The following is an 18,316-nucleotide window of genomic DNA, read 5'->3' as shown; positions in this document are numbered from 1 at the left end:
ATGCCACCACAAAATCAAAAAACTTACAAATCAGAAGAGTAAAAAACTATGTAAACAAAAGTGAGTTTTTACAATGTTAATAAAATTTATTAAACATGAAACAAATTGATGAGAGGGAGAAACAAAGGTAGGGAGAAAAAAGTAGAAACACAACATTACCATACGGGCAATGAAAGAACAGGCACCAGTAAACATATTACAGAGATTATAAGAAATAAACAGAAATATTATAAACATTTTATGGTTATAAATTTGACAAACCAAATGAAATATATACATTCTGTAATAACACATAATATAGAAGTTTACTCAAGAAGAAATACATAATCTGAATAGCAACATAATTTTAAGAAAATGGAATAGTTAGTTTAAAAACCATCACACAAAAAAAATTCATCTTAAATGCCTTGGTGGTGAATCCTACAGTACACTTATATATGAAAGAAATAATGCAAGTTTATTTAAAGTCGTCCAAAAACACAATAGGAGAAAACAAATCCTAATTCATCTTATGAGGCCCACATTGCCATGATACCAAAGATAGATAAAGAAAGAAAACTATAGTCCAACATTTCACATTAACACAGATGCAAAAACTCTGAAACACATAATGGTAAATTTGAATTCAGCACTAGAGAAAAATATATTATGAACAAGTAGAGTTTATCCTATTAATACAAGATTTACTTAACACGTGAAACTTAAGCAATGTAATTCAAAAATTTAACATACTTAAAATTATAATCATCTCAATAGATGCAATAAATTCATTCAATAATGTTTAACACCAAGCCATAATAAATGTCAGACAACTGTGAATAGAGGAGCTTTGTCAACCTGATTAAGCACATCTATAAGAAATCTACAGTGAACATCGAAGCAGCCTCATTGTCTGGGGTGTTACTGGAGGTTTGTTGTCTCACGGCTGAGGGAATCAGGCAGACACACAGGTAGTGAGGTTAAGAGAAGAAGTTTAATAGGCAAAAGAAAGAGAAGAGTTATCTCCTGCAGAGAGAGGGTCTCGAATGGATTGCCAGTTCTGCAGTGAAATGCAAGAAGTTTTATAGATAAGCTTGAAGAGGCAGTGTCTGATTTACAAAGGATGTGAAAGATTGGTCGGACCAGGTGCCCCCTTTGCATAAGGTGGGAAAAATGGATAGCTCCCACCCTAATCTTTTATCATGCACATGGGTTCTCTGCCTGGCCTGTGCCACGTTGCCCATTTCTTTACTGTACACATGGTTACGAAAAAAGGGAAGATGGAGTCTCCATGTTGGATATGCCTGGCCCCCAGGTAGCCCTTTTCTATTGGCACAGCTGCCAGCATTATCCTCTGTAAGCTTCTAGCTTGCCTATTTATGTTTGCAACTCACTTTTTCAGGCTGCTGTTTGTTAGAAAAAAATAATAATAACTTATTGGACTGGTTTTTGTTAGAAGGGAAGCTTTGCAAAGGACGTTTTTTACCGTCACTATCTGCCTACACAATTTTTTCTACCTCCTCTATCAACATCATGTTTATTATTCAAAACTAAAAGATTTTCTCTTAATTTCAGAAAAAAAAAAAGATGTTTGTTCTCACTTTTTTATTCTTGTCACAAGAAGTTGTGGAATCGAAATAAAGAAAGATAAAAAATGAAAAGAGTTTACATAAAATGAAACAAAGCTTTCTTTTTTTCATAAACTACATGATCACCTAGGTGTAAAAGCTCACAAAACATTCGCTTGAATTAATAAGCATAGCAAGGTTTCAGGATAGAATATCAATAAAAATATTTTACATTTTACTGACAATGAGCAATTGGAAATGAAATTGAAACATATACACCACTTAAAGTAGTGCCAAAATTTTGAAGTGCTTAGTGATAAATTTAACAATATATTCACAAGATTGGTATATTAAAACTAAAAAACATGTATAAATTAAATAAGCACGACCTAAATGTGCATTGATTGGAAAATTCAGTATAGTTAATATATCAGTTCTCAAGTTGACCTATAGTTTAATAAAACCAATCAAAATCGCTAGTCCTTTTAGGCAGAAATTTACTCCACTATCTCTATGGAAATGTAAAGGACCTAAAATAATGATTTTTTAAAAATAACAATTGTGAATTCACTCTTTCTGATTTCAAGCTTTACTCTAAAGCTACATTGATCAAGACAGTGTGGACTGTTTCCATATGTTGGCTATTGTGAATAATGCTATGATAGACATGGAAGCGCACGTATCTGTTCAAGATACTAATTTGAAATCTTTTCAATATGTATCCAGAGGTAGGATTGTTGGATCATATGGTAGTTCTATTTTTAACTTTTTGAACAATCTGAATACTGGTTTCAATAGCGGCTGCACCATTCTCCATGTCCACCAAAGGTGTGTACAAAAGTTTAAACTTCATCACATCTCTGCACCAACATGTCACTTTTCTTCTTTCTTTCTTTTTTTTCCTTTTTTAGATAATAACCACCAGGCCTGGTGGCTCATGCCTTTAATCCTAGCACCTTGGGAGGTCGAAGCCGGTGGATCACTTGAGCCCAGGAGTTTGAGACCAGTCTGGGCAACATGGAGAAACCTCATCTCTACAAAAAAATACAAAAATTAGTTGGGCATGGTGGCAAGTTCCTATAGTCCTGCTACTCAGGAGGCTGAGGTGGTGGGAGGATAACCTGAGCCTAGGAGGTTGAGGCTGTGGTGAGCCGTGATTATTCCACTAGACCCAGCCTGGGAGATAGTGAGACCCTGTCTCAAAAAAGAAAAATATTTAAGAAACTAGATAATAACCATCCTGACAGTTGTGAGGTGTTATCTCACTGTGGTTTTAATCTGCATTTCCTTGTTAGAAAAGCACCTTTTAAATTGAGCACCTTTTTTACAACTCAAATGTCCATTAAAAGATCAATAAGTAAATAAATTAGTGTAAATATTTACAATGGAATATTATTCAGGCAATTTTTTTAAAAAAAGGAAATCCTGTTATTTGCAACAACATGGGTGAACTTAGATAACATTATGCTAAGTGAGACAAGCCAGTCACAAAAGACAAATATTATATGAATCCATCCTTATGAGGTTTCCAAAATAGTCAAACTCATAGAAGCAGAGAATAGAGAATGGTAGTTGGCTGGGACCAGAAGGGGAAAATGGGGTATAAAGTCTATGTTATGCAAAATGAATATGTTCTAAAGATCTGATATAAAACATACTAGTTTTAGTTAGCAATATTGCATTGTGCACTTTAAAATATGTTCACAAGAGAGATCTCATGTTAAGTGTTCTTACACAAAAACAAGACAAACATAAAATCCTGAAATCCACAAAGAAAACAAGAACATGTATGGATGTGATAGATATGTTTAGTACCTTGGCTGTGATGATAGTATCACAAGTGTATGCATATGTGCAGATTTAGCAAGATGTATGTGTGACTTTTAACAAAAACAATATGAAAAGTTGTAAATGCACAGAATAAGATCTCAATGAAGAGTTGTTTCATTGAGAAATGGTGAAGTTTTTGCATTGTGAACTTACAGTAATTTAATACCATTCTAATATTTCTAATTCAATAAATGTTTTTCTGAAATTTGTAAAAAAAAGTTATAGATTATTACACATTGCTAAGCATTCAAATTGGTTACTTACATGTTAATTTTTTTCAAGTTAGTATTTTGTCTTTCAAAAATCTCAATATAGTTTTTCCCTCCAGTAACTATTTCATGATTGTATTATCAGTACATAAAATAACATATTTTCACCTATGCATGTGATTTAAGCATTGTCTCCCCAGAGATGACAGAAAACAAATTCAGATCCCAACATGACTTCATCTTCCTGCAGACTGTCCATGCTCTTATCAAATGTTTGCTTCATTTTGTAAGGTCATATCCACAGTTAGGCTTCAATTTAGGATTTAATTCTGGTAAACATGTTCACTATTTTACCATTATTTTGCTATCAAATAAGATATTCATAAACAACAGTTTTAAAAGCAGTTAAAAATGCATAATCTGTCTTCTTATAGAGCATCCATCCTATTTGGGGGAGAGAGAGAAGATAAATAGATACACACACACATAAACACACACACAGACACACACCATGCGATATATCAAGAAGTTGTATGAAAGTAGAAATAATTTTGCATGTTTTTTTGCCACAAATTCTGGAGGCAGACTGCCTAGTATCCCCTATAACCCCCAAACCCTGCATTTACTATCTGTGAGTCACTGGACACATTACTAAGCCTCTGTGTGTTTCTGTTTCTTCATTTGTAAATCACATATAATAATATCTTTCTCAAAGTTGTTGTGAGTATTAAATAAATTTATACATATAAAACACTTAGAACAGTGATTTACAGATTAGTTATATTGCATTATCTGTTAGCTATAATTATAAAGAAAGGAAATAGAAACCCTAGAGGAGAATAGACAGTATCTTTGGGAAAAGCTATTTTATATAGGATGGCCTTGGAAAATCCATAAGCCAATGAATGCATACTTTAATTGTTCAAAAATATCTATAATGAAAGATTTTATATTTAGCATCATGCTAGATCCCATTTATCTGATACAGTAGCAATTTGTCTTGTTTTTAGTCTTAAAGTTTGATTATCCGTTTGAACAATAAATTGTAGGTTCATTCAATTTATAGGTAAAAGGAGAACTAAGAACACACCTAAAGAAAATGCTACACTATTATTTGGGAAGTATAGAAGGTATAATAATGGATTTTGTGTTCATGGTAAGTATACACATTAAATTGGCACTCAGAATAATAATACATATTTACATAACTTAACACTTCAGATAGATTTGATTATGCTGTTTATTTTGCTTGAAAAACAAAACATCTTACTAAGCTTTTACTGAATATTTTGATCAAAAAAAGGATAAATTATACAGATCTTCCCTCAAACAATTATTATCTTACAGATACATCTGCCATCCAACATCTAACAAGAAAAGAGACAGAAAGTAGAATACACAGAATTAAGAAAAATATTAGTAGAGAAACTGAGCTGATTTTGTAAATGAATAGAATAAGATCATTGGTGTTTTGCAGTGAAAAAGAGTGAAACTTATCCCAGCATCAAAGTGTATGCTATAAAGATTCCAGATCTGGGCCACCGAGGTATATTTCATTACAACAATAATTTTAGTACTTCGGAACTGGCTGCTCAGGCTGTGTGGTTGCTTATCTACAACCATCACAACATTGGGAAGGACATTAGTCTCTACCCTTTTTCTTTTGTTCTTCTAATATCACTAATACCCTTTCACAAACTAAAACAGAAACAATAAGTGAGGCTTAATTACTCTGCCCAAAATAATACACCTTTTCCTCTTTTCCTACATAAAAAATACGAATCAAACTGTCACTCAGCATTATTGTAGTTTTAAATATGTGATGTCTTAAGAGTTTTTACTTTGGAACCCGGCTCACTATCACAAGCCATGAAAAACTATTTTTAACAAAAAAGGTGTAGTTTATTGTACTCTAAAATTTATTATTGTCTTCAAAAAGCCATTATTTTCCCTAATGTATACAGATTCTTAAAACATAAATTTCTTATTACATAAACTTTTAATTGTTTCAGTTTGAAAAAATATCCAATCATTTTGATATGAACAGGAGGCAGGGAAGGACTGGGTAGAGGAGGGAGGGGTCCCTGGGTGAGGGCTCCACTCTCAAGCCTGGACACATGGCCCTAAATGAGAACTTCACATCCCTGTTTTCCTGCCCAAATGTTGCCTTTTCAAAACCACCCTGGCCCATCCCACCCCCCACCACATACGACTGAAAAAACACAAGTTCCACAGGCAGAGGAGCAGGACGGAGCAGCAGAGAAGGAAAGAAGTGGCCGGATGTTGGAGAAAAGCAGTTTGACTTCAGAGGAATGACTTGATGATGGGATTTGGAGAAGAGTTCAGCTGGGAGTAGCAGAACTCCAGGAGAAAATTGTCTTCCCACTGCATCCCTCTTCCAGCTGCCCTCCCGCTGATCGTCAGTTCTGCTACTCAATAAAATCCTCCTCATATACCAACCTCCAGTCCATTCCTGGGCCTGATTCTTCCTGGATGCCGGACAATAACTCAGGTACCAAGAGGGCAGGGTGTAAAAGGCTGTCACCCTTACCCTCCACTGAGCTGGTTGACGCTTACCTGTCCACAAAGGCAAATGTTAAAAGAACACTGATTTTAACACATGCCCTCTGAGGCTCCTAGGGGTGCAGATACTTCCTCCCAGAGGGCAAAACTAAAAGAGCATTGTAACATGCTTGGATGCTGCTACAGGGCCAGGACAGAGCCTGCTCCTGCCAGAGAGGAACAGTGGGCAGGTTCCAGCATTTGCTTGTGCTGGCTCTGGCACCCATTCACCTGCATGCTCCCCCTGCCGTGAGAGCATCAGAGCTGCAGGCTGAGGAAGTGAGCCACTCCTTCAGGAGTCCTGTGAAGAGGTCACGGGAAGTATCCTGTCTCAATATGAATCAATAATCAAAGAGAAATTACAAGTTTAGAGATCTTCACAGTCATGCACGAAACTTCTGTTTTATAAGGCAAATTACCTAAGATAGTTAGTTGGAACTCAGATCTCACACTCCTTTTCTACCATTTTAATTCAAGCCGAAAATGATTTTCTTTCTTACTTTTCAGGAAAAGCAAACAGATAACAAACCAAAATAATGCTTTTTGTTGATTACTTGGAATCAGATACTAGCTTATTTGTGGTCTCCCTGAACCACAAAAAAAGGGGCACGCTGGGCCCACCTGTATCATGAGGGGCTTGCTCCGCAGAACTAAGGGCCCCTAGGTGATAATGGGTGAAGCTGGGAAGCTCCCAGAAGGAAGTTGGTGAGGGCAGGACTAGGCCCCGCTGAAGGGCAGCTTTACCAGAAGGCAGAGAGATTAAAGAGATTCAAGGCAGCAACTGTGATGGCTGTAACCGAAACAAGTGGCAGAAAACTTGGTGGAGAAATTTGAAGTGAAGGAGAACAGGTTTCTAGTTGTATACCTTTTAGAACTCCAGTAAGATTTCCAGCTTGCTGCTAAGTTTAGAAAGACATACCTGGATTACAGGATTTCGGGATTCTCCTCAGCAAATGCACCTAACCATATAGGAACAGTTATTTGAATTTCAGTATTTGACCAAATACTTTTGAGATGGAGACTATGAGGGATAGATTTATGAGTAATTAAACACTGTAGCAAGAGAAATGGAGATAATAAAACAAAAGGTTGCTCACAACAAAACATTATAAGCATCTAAGTCTATCTGAAACAATTGATGCATACAAAAACCCACACTGGAGATCTCCAAAACCAGCTACAGAAACACAATTTGGGGCCTAGGGAGAAGGAACTAGGAGAAATGTGACCAGCACAAATCTGCACAACTTCTCATATCTGACAAGGCATCATGACCTACAGTGAAACAAACAAACAAACACGAACAAAACAAAACAACACAAAACCACATGCTACTGGGCAATTCACTCTGCTGTTTACATATTTCTCCATGTAGCAGATGAAATAACATCTGTGGAAATGAGGTACCTCAAAGATTGCCATGATGCTTTTAAGGATTAAATAGAAGATTTGGAAGAAAGTCATTTTCAGAAAAAGCAAAAAAAAAAAAAAGAAGAAGTATGTTAAGATTGGTTGGGTCAATGAGATGTCTGAGTTCCAGAGGAGATCTGCTTCACTTTCTGAGATCACACGAGAATGTAATAAAGAAAGAAATGCATGATAACCAATAACAACAGCAATGGACTAAAAATTGGGTAATACCTACATGGCATCAAATATGGGGCCAAAGAAAAGGATTCTGGTATATTTTACTAGTGATGTATTTTTTGTATATTTAATATGCTAAAGTTGACTTTTGTATCTAGTGAATATCACTGTGAACTGTACTCCCTAGGCTTGCTAAATAAAGGTAAACAGACCACCAAAACCACATAATGATGTCACAAGGTAAAATACACTAAGGCAAGTCACCATTATGATAGCATTTCCAAGAGATTCTAGGAAGCAGGTAAGCTAAGAACATAAAGGAACACCATAGAAATCTAAGGACTTGAACAATGCTGTGTGTTAAAGTTGTCTTGAAAATATCCAAAACATTAAGAGCATCTCAGATTATTAAATTAAAATTATATAAGGAGAAAAGATACAGGATTATCTTAGCAGTATATAAGCACCCTAAAAAAAAACCCCAACTTTTTGTCGAATGACTACAGATGATCAATAAAAAGTTCACTTTGAGTAACTAGCAGGATGTCTATAAGCTGAAACATTCATTATAATAGATAATACTACACAAATAGTCAATGATTATTCACTGTGTTCAAGTATTGTGTTATTCACATGCATAATCTCATTAAATTTTCACTACAAGCCTTAAAGGAAAAAAAGGAACAAAATAATGATATCATAAATGTATTATATGTCCTGAAAGTACAAAGGTAGCAATTCAAATGCCTTCAGAGGTCCTGAATATGTGAAGGTAGAAGCCAATGGCTAACTAAAGACATATATTCAAATTCATTTGTTTCAACACATTCTGAGTCAATAAAAACACTTGTAGGATCCAGCCACTTTTGGCTATTTACAAACTATGCATCCAACAAATTTCTAATGTTCAGGATCTACAAGAAACTTAAACAAATTTACAAGGAAACAACAAACAATCCCATTAAATAGTGAGCAAAGGACATAAACACTTTTCAAAAGAAGACATACATGCATATTTATAAATTATGCATATTAAAAAGCATATTAAAAAAGCTCAACAACACTGACCATTAGACTAATGCAAATCAAAGACAATGAGATACCATGTCACACAAGTCAGTATGGCTATTATTAAAATTTCAAAAAATTACAGACACTGATGAGGCCGAGGAGAAAGAGGAATGCTTGTGCACAGTCAGAGTGTAAACTGGGTCACCCATTGTGGAAAACAGTGTGGCTATTTCTCAAAAAGCTAAAAACAGAACTATCATTTAACCCAGTAATTTAATTAATGGGTATATAAGCAAAGAATATAAATTGTCCTGTCATAAAGACACATGCGGGCATATGTTCCTTGCAGCACCATTTACAATAGCAAAGACAAGGAGTCAACATAAATCCTCATCAATTGTGGACAAGATAAAGAAAATGTGGTACATATACACAATGGAATCCTATGCAGCTATAAAAAAGAACCAGATTATGTCCTTTGCAGGAACATGGATGATGCTGGAGGACATTATTCTTAGAAAACTAATGCAAGAACAGAAGATGAGAAGAACACATGGACACACAGAGAGGAACAACAGACACCGGGGCCTTTTGGAGGGTGGAGGGTGGCAGGAGGAAGAGAATCAGGAAAAATAACTAATAGGTACTAGGGTTAATATCTGAGTGATGAAACAAACCTGCACGTGTACCCTTAAACTTAAAAGTTAAAAAAGCACCATTTCCAATAGTATTTATAATGACATTAAAAAATAATTAACATTTTTGATTTCCTGAAATGAACCAAGCTGTAAGTTAGGTGTTTTATAGGAGTAATTAATTTTAATCATCACAATAACTCTATGAGGTAATTTATAATTATCATTATACTAATTGAGAAATCTTGCTAAGTGTTAAAGAGAAGTTCAAGATTTTGTAGCTGATAAATGGCAAACTGAGATCTGTTGGAAATTAGCACCTACATTCTTCAGCCATAAATAATACTTTCTCAAAATATGAATTTGCTTATCCATAGAATGTCGGAAGAATAATAATACAGTGACTAAAAATGCAACCAACTAAAAATGTACTCAGAATAGTCAGTTATGGTTGTCATAAAGCTATGAGGCCAAATTGGTAAAACAGTAGGAGAGAAGTTTGCCCTCAGTCTGTCATAAATGTCCATCAGTTCATTGTGATGACTAGATTCTTCTGTTGATCATACTTAACATTTCTTGGAGCAGCTGGGAATCAACTTTATGGAGAAATATAATTTTAGATCATTAGGTGGTAGAAGAGGGACTGTTGTTACTTACTGAAAAACAGTTCCCACAAGTTATATTTTTAAGTCTTTCCTTTTGACAGTAATGTTATTTTTGTGAGAAAAGGTTTATTTTTCCTCTCAGAAAAACTGTCATGTGTCTCTACACATTTGAAGAATTGCCATGTATTACCCTACTCCTTTGTATAGATTGTGTGTAGAGGAGGCATGTGCCATGTGAATGAAAGAAACTATATAAAAAGCACTGTTCCTTATAATGTTACACTACATCACTATGCTGCCGTGAAATTTAACAAGTAGTCTTATCCAAAAGAAAGGCAGAACATCTTCCCTCTATGTTTTATTTGTATTAAAACATAAATTTATGAGGAAGCCAAAAAATAAAAATGAAGTTTCCCTTATTTACTGCATAGCCAGTATATTTTATTTTTTGAAAAGTTGGCTATGCTTTGTATGTTGCAATTCCAACAAAATACAGTTTGATCCAGGTCAGATGAAGCTTGAGTCTAGAAAATGCCAATAGGTAATAGATGTTAAGAGAAAAACCACTTATTTTCCTATTTTGTTAGATTAGAGAATATTTACACTCAAGTTCACTCATAAATCATGAGTTTTTCAAGTCAATTATAAATATTTTTCTCTTTATCCAAAACAATATTATGTGTAACACCATGTCAGTGGATCAAACACTCTGAAGTCCTTAAATAGTGGTGCAGGCTAGATTATGACCTGTTTTTTTATTTATAAGATTGAAATATATCATAATTTAGGACTAAACAGTCTACACAAAATGTTGGCTCTCTAAATTGCATAAGGAAAGCTATGCTTTTCAACAAAAGGTACTAACGTAGTATTGCAGAACCCCATTGTATTGCATATTTTACATATAATTAATGTGTTTTGGTTTTAAATAACTTAAAAAATGTGTTGAAATTTCTTTTGAATAAAAATAATTACGCAGGTGACAAGCCTTACAAATATCCGGCGAAAGTTAGTAAAAGTAATGAGTCTATTAGGAAGAGGAAATAATGAAGCAGGATAAAATAAATGGCATTTTTCCCTTTTTCTTCCACACTTATTAAAATAACCCAAAATACCACTCACTCACCATAAGGAGGATACCAAAATGAAATATCCAGGTCATTCATGTTACTCCCTTTTATTTTTACATGTAAGCAATAGGTCAATTTAAGGGAGGATGTGATATTTCAGTTGGGTCTTCTGGAATACATAGAAAAAGTAAAGGATAGGGGAGGGAGATGTCTTAGAAGGAGTTGGAAATAGATTGGAAAACTAGATTAGGACCACATTCTCAAGTTGAATGTCAGGCTATGGAGAGTAACTTTTATCTTGTTTTAAAGTAAATAGACAGACATAAGGTCTCTCTGTAGGGAACCTGAATGCTGCTACAGAAACATAAATCAGAAGAAGCACAGGGAGTAGAGTCTGGGAAACAATACACATTTATGCAGCAAATTCTTTGCTAGGTCACAAAGCTTATAAAACAGGTCTCATATCCCTTAGAAACCTATCATCTAACAGCACATCTATGACTTTCATCACGACACATTCTTTGTATACTACATACCTTGGACTCTGCCTCGCATCTTTTTCCACCTTTTACTCCAACCACAGTAATTTATAGATGCAACATGAAAGCACCTTACCCATCATTATATCTGAATTTTTCTAGAGCTTTTCTAATTCAAAGGCTCAGGATACATGGAACAATCCACTTGGCACTTAGAAAAGCGCAACTTGGAGATGCAAAGCAATTAGCTCTGCTAAGGGTCAACTATTGCCTTTGAATCCAAGTTGTACTATTTAATTATTTGGGCAGAAAATTGTAAGCTGCATCCAAAATTGCTTCTTGTACTGTTATGAAATAATCAAGACTCATTTTCCATAATTGTGAAGAACAATTGTTTTCCTTCTTGTATTTCCTTGTCCTCAATTCCCTGTTCCTGTGTCCAAGGATCACTTCTCAAGGCTAACTGAATGTCTCCACTTATCTAACTCTGAGCTTTAGTGGAAGTGGTAGGTGAGGCATCAAAGCTAAAAAAAATGCTTAAGTATGAAATTCATAAATTATTTAGAATGTATCCTAGGCAAATACTTATATTACATAAAGATAACCAAAATAATATGTGATCAATCAAGTAACAAATTACATCTAATATGGTATAACATTTTTGCATTTGCAGTGTAATTGCTACATACATTATCTCAGATGATGCAGAAAAATTTCTTTCTTATTAAAATATCACACATTTTAAATCTTTAATCACAAGAGCATTTTTCATAATATTTGGAAATTACTATCATTAAGAAGAATAAAATAAAAGCTATGTACTTCCAAAGTATTATTACTCAGTTATTTTATAGAAAAAAAGTAAAAACATTTACTGTAAAGTTTTGAAGGGAAAGTTCTGAAATTACAGTGGGGACAATACTTAAATAGACGACAAAAACTAGTTACTGTAAAAGTAATTCAGCAAAGTTCTCATAAACCACAGTGATATGCACAGTATGTATCCTTTGTCAAATGGTTTGTGTGGTATATTTTTATGACTTTTCTATTTTTTAAAATTTATCCTCTAGTATCCAAGACACCATGTTAAATATATCTCTAAACAACACAATCTTAAAAGAACATTTATGAAAAACACATTAAGTAAATGTAGATAAGTGGATTTAAATAAAAGTAGTAAAGTGCTTGGGATTCAGTGAGAATGCTCTTTCTTACTCTATAATCTGCAGACATTTACTTCATTTACTTTAGGAAAAACTCTAGGGCTTCTGCCTCTGTTGTGTATGGAAAAACTGCTATTATATTCATTTTAAAGCCTTGTTTTCTTTAGGCCTCTATAAAATTTTTAGATGCCTACAGAAAACTATTGAGATACTTTAAAAAACTCTACTATTATCGCTATTATTGTTTTTGGTTTTAGAGGATTTTAAGGCTTGTGTTTTATATACGTGTACAATATTTTAACCTGATGATTTCTAAAGTAATTATAAGTAAATAATATTAACTTCACTTACAGATAAAACAATTTACGATTAAGACTGGTTATGTGGAAAGCCAGGTTTAGAAACAAGAGCTTTAGTTTTCTAAGTTTTCTTAGGGCTACAAAATGAAAAGATACATGGAAAAACAGTTCTCTGGAGAGAAAATCAATACCAACTAGCTATCATCTAGGCCAAGGGTTCCCCAACCCGCAGACCATGGACTAGTACCTTGGTCTCTTAGGAACCAGGCCACAGGGCAGCAAGTGAGCAGGAAGCAAAGCTTCATCTGTATTTACAGCTGCTCCCCATCACTAGCATTACTGCCTGAGCTTCATCTTCTGTCAGATCAGCGGAGGCATTAGATTCTCATAGCAGCATGAACAGTATTACAAACTGTGCATGTGAGAGATACAGGTACCTTGCTCCTTATGAGAATCTAATGCCTGATGATCTGTCACTGCTTCCCATCACACCCAGATGATGCAAGAAAACAAGCATCGGGCTCCCACTGATTCTACATTATGGTGACTTGCATAATTATTTCATTATATGTTACAATGTAATGATAATAGTAATAAAGTGCACAATAAATGTAAGGCACTTGAATCATCCTGAAACCAGTTCCCCACCCCCTGGTCCATGGAAAAATTGTCTTTTATTTTCTTTTTTAAAGCAATACATTGTAATCCCTCCAAAAAATGATTTGAGGCTCCCGAGAAACGACAGGTATCATGGCCTCAAAATTAAGCCAGGTTTGAATAACCAGTACCAAGATAAATTTTCACAACTATCTGTGATGCAGAAGCTAGGATGATCACTGGAATGGATTAATTTAATATCCATATTTGAAATATAACCTACTGAGAGAAAAAACTGCAACCTCTTTAAGAAGTTAATGCTTCTAAAATTTGAAATGTCTAGTCATTTTAATCACATACAGAACTAGCATAAAGGCAGAAAAGAGTATCTCCACTTATATTTTAGTTGAAATGAATATTTTTTATTCCATCATATACATAATTTTACTTTTAAATAATTTCTAAAAATTTTACTCCCAAAGTGACTACTATAAGGCATAAAAAACTTAAATTACAGTACCTGTTTTTGGGTGCAGGCCCTGGTGATTATTACTTATATTAATGGCCAAATTACTTGACTTTCCCAAGTCTTACATTCTCCTAATGTGGGGATAATTAGACTAACCTACTTTGCCTACAGAATTATTTTATAATTTATGTGAGAAAACTAATTTTAAAATATGATTTCAAAATAATGAGCAATTTTCAAATAGCATATTATTTTCATTTTTAATATGAACCACACTAATGTTGTTTAACTGAAGATGATCCTTTGCTCCAGAATACATGTTATACCTTAGGAATATTGAGTTTCCTCTTTGAAATAAGAAAATCTTCATGTATTTAGCAGGTGTCCAATTAACATCTATCACTTATTTCTTGATATAAATGTAAAAAAATATTAATTATGATGTTATTCTTTCATAAAATATTTATTTACCTCCTTGAGTTGTGTTATAATAGTTGCTTTTATAATAAGTCTTGAGTCAAAATTATTAAAAATCAATAACAGTGATTTCAACAAGTTCTATATTAGTTTTTCAATCTTGACCAGTCAGCTACCAGAGACTGAAAAATACCAAGCTAAAATAAAAGTTTCTCTGATGTGCCCACAAACTGTAGACATCTAAGTCTTCCTGAATGTAAGAAATATAAAGTTCAGAATAAAATATAATACATGTAACTGTGAGGATATGGCTCTGTGTTAGATAGTTTTCTACCATAGGATCTTTGCAACTACCTGAGTGAGTTTTGATAAGTCACGTGATCTAACTGTATGTTTTCCACCTATATTTCCAAATCTGTGCCTTTCAGTCTGGAAAAGTTTGCTTTCTATCAAGATAGTTGTATTTATTTTATTTTAATTTTTGATAGTTTTTCAACACAAATAAAAGATTTGGTTTACAAAACTAAACATGCCACTTGGTTGTTACATTTTTTATGACATAAATTTTAGGAAAAAAGTTAAAGATGAATGTAATATATTATGAAGAGATATAAAAGAAAAAATAACTTGCATTTATTTATTATTTTAAATGTTTGCTGAATGGAATGTCATATGAAATTAGAAAATGGGTACTTAATTTATAGGAAGAATAATCCCTCCTTTAACACAAATAGTTTCCTGTGTTATACATAAAAATGAGTGCAAATTATCTAACTGGGGTCGAAAGCTGTGGCTCACGCCTGTAATGCCAGCACTTCGGGAGTCTGAGGCAGGCAGCCCACTTGAGGTCAAGAGGTTGAGACCAGCCTGGCCAATATGGCGAAACCCCATCTCTACTAAAAAACACAAAAATTAGCCGGGTGTGGTGGTGCGCATCTGTAATCCGAGCTACTCGGAGGGCTGAGGCAGGAGAATCGCTGGAACCCAGGAGGCGGAGCTTGCAGTGAGCTCGTGCCACTGCACTCCAGCCTGGGCTACAGAGCAAGACTCCGTTTCAAAGCAAACAAACAAACAAACAAGAAAACCTAACGAATTGAAAATTATAATGCAAAGAAATATCTAAAACAATATTTCCAGCAGTTCAATTAAAAATAATTTGACGTATATTTCTTATTCCTGATAAAGTGTTGGTGTGAACATCATATATAAGATTCATTAAAACTACAGTTATAACGTCTTAAAAAAAAAAAGGCATACATTCTTTTGAACTGGGGGAGCTGTGAAAAAAGGAGAGGATGCTTCAGCAGTATTCTTTTGAAAACTGGAAGGTGAAATAGATCAATAGCTAATCTAGCACACACAATTAAGCACACCCCTCAGCAGCTCAGGGGCAATAGAGACTCAAGCCTATTTTCATGAAAGAATTCCTCAAAAGCTCAGTAGTTCCAGAAATAAGAATAGAAAGAAAAAAAATAGAGAAAATTACTAACAAAATAATTCTAGATGACTTTCCAAAATTTACAGTAGAATGAACGTTACCAGATGAAAAAACCCTCCTTGCACCCAAAACATTGATTAAAGAGAACCTTTTGGTTATCATTTTAAAACACTAGGAACAGAAAAAGAGAAGATCAGCAAGATGTTTGTACAACTGATTGAGGCAGGAGAGTGGTAGAGAGTGTGAGGTGGTGAATGATTTTAACGTTAATTTTTTTTGAGGCGGAGTCTCTCTCTGTCGCCCAGGTTAGAGTGCAGTGGCACAATCTCAGCTCACTGCAACCTCCGCCTCCCAGGTTCAAGCGATTCTTCTGCCTCAGCCTCCCAAGTAGCTGGGACTAAAGGCGCCCACCACCACATCCAGCTAATTTTTATTTTTAGTAGAGACAGGGTTTCACTATATTGGCCAGGCTGATTGCGAACTCCTGACCTTGTGACCTGCCCACCTCGGCCTCCCAAAGTGCTAGGATTACAGTGTGAGCCACCGTCCTGTCCTTAACGTTAAAATCCTTAGTAACAATGAATTAGAAGATAGCAGTCATTGGACCAATGCCTTAAAAGTTATCATGAAATATGTTTTCTAACCCAGAACTCCATACCCAGATAAACATCCAATCGTCAGAGTAGATTAAAGAAGTTATCAAACATACGAGTTCTGAAGAATTAACTGCTCTTATATAGCCTCTCTCTCAAGAAGCTGCTCGGCCGGGCGCGGTGGCTCAAGCCTGTAATCCCAGCACTTTGGGAGGCCGAGGCGGGTGGATCACGAGGTCAGGAGATCGAGACCATCCTGGCTAACATGGTGAAACCCCGTCTCTACTAAAAATACAAAAAACTAGCCGGGCGAGGTGGCGGGCGCCTGTAGTCCCAGCTACTCGGAGGCTGAGGCGGGAGAATGGCGTGAACCCGGGAGGCGGAGCTTGCAGTGAGCCGAGATCGCGCCACCGCACTCCAGCCTGGGCGACACAGCGAGACTCCGTCTCAAAAAGAAAAAAAAAAAAAAAAAAAAGAAGCTGCTCAAATAGAGTCTCCATCACAATGAGAAAGTCAAACGAGATCAAAAAATACATGAGATCTTGATTTTAATTATTTTGGACAATTACTCATATATAGGGCTTACTGTATCATCTGGAAGTTTTTTTTTTTTTTTTTTTTTTTGAATCTCTATATAGTTTTCCATAATGGAAATATACCAGGCATATTTTTATATTTCCATCAGTGTACAAGAGTTTCTACTTCTCCACATCCTTGCCAAAACTTTTTTGTTTTTGTTTCATATATATGTGTGTGTGTATATATATAATGGTTTTATATATATATAAAATCATTTTATATATATATATGTATATATATAAAATGGCCATCCTTAAAGACATGAGGTAATATATAACTTTAGTTTTGATTTGCAGTTTCTTGATCATTAATGATTAATGATGTTGAACATCTTTTCATATACTTTTTGGCAATTAGTGTATTTTGGGTTTTGTTTCTTTAATTTTATAAGTTGAGGGGTGCATATGTAGGTTTATTATATAGGTAAACTTGTGTCATGAGGGTTTGTTGTACAGACTATTTCATCACCCAAGTATTAAAGCACAGTAACCATTAATGATTTTCTCCTGATTCTCTCTCTCTCCTCCCAACCTCCACTCTCCATTAGGTCCCAGTGTCTACAGTTCCCCTCTATGTGTCCAAGTATTCTCGTCAGGTAGCTCCCACTTATAAGTAAGAACATGCAGTGTTTACTTTTCTGTTTCTGCATTGGTTTGCTAAGTATAATGGCCTCCAACTCCATCCATGTTCCTGCAAAGGGCATAATCTCAATTTAACAACCTAAATCACAAATAAAAGAACTAGAAAAGCAAGAGCCAAACCAATACCAAAGCTAGCAGAAGAAAAGAAATAACCAAAATCAAAGCTGAACTGAAGGAGATTGAGACACAAAAAAAATCATCAAAAAGATCAATGAATCCAGGAGTTTGTTCTTTGAAAAAAAAAATAAAATATACTGCTAGCTAGACTCATAAAGAATAAAAGAAAGAAGATCCAAATGAACACAATTAGAGATGACAGAGGACATTACCACTGACAACACAGAAATACAAACAACCATCAGAGAATAATGTAAACACCTCCATGCACACAATAAAGAAAATCCAGAAAAAATCAATGAATTTTTGGACAAATGCACCCTCCTAAGACTGCATCAGGAAAAATAATGAAGCCCTAAGTGGACCAATAATGAGCTCTAAAATTGAATCACTAATAAATAGCCTACCAACCAAAAAAAGCCCCAGTCCAGACAGATTCACAGCCGAATTCTACCTGATATACAAAGA

Source organism: Theropithecus gelada, chromosome 15 (assembly GCF_003255815.1).
Source record: "Theropithecus gelada isolate Dixy chromosome 15, Tgel_1.0, whole genome shotgun sequence".
NCBI lineage: Eukaryota > Metazoa > Chordata > Mammalia > Primates > Cercopithecidae > Theropithecus > Theropithecus gelada.
Note: the sequence above shows the minus strand (reverse complement) of the source record.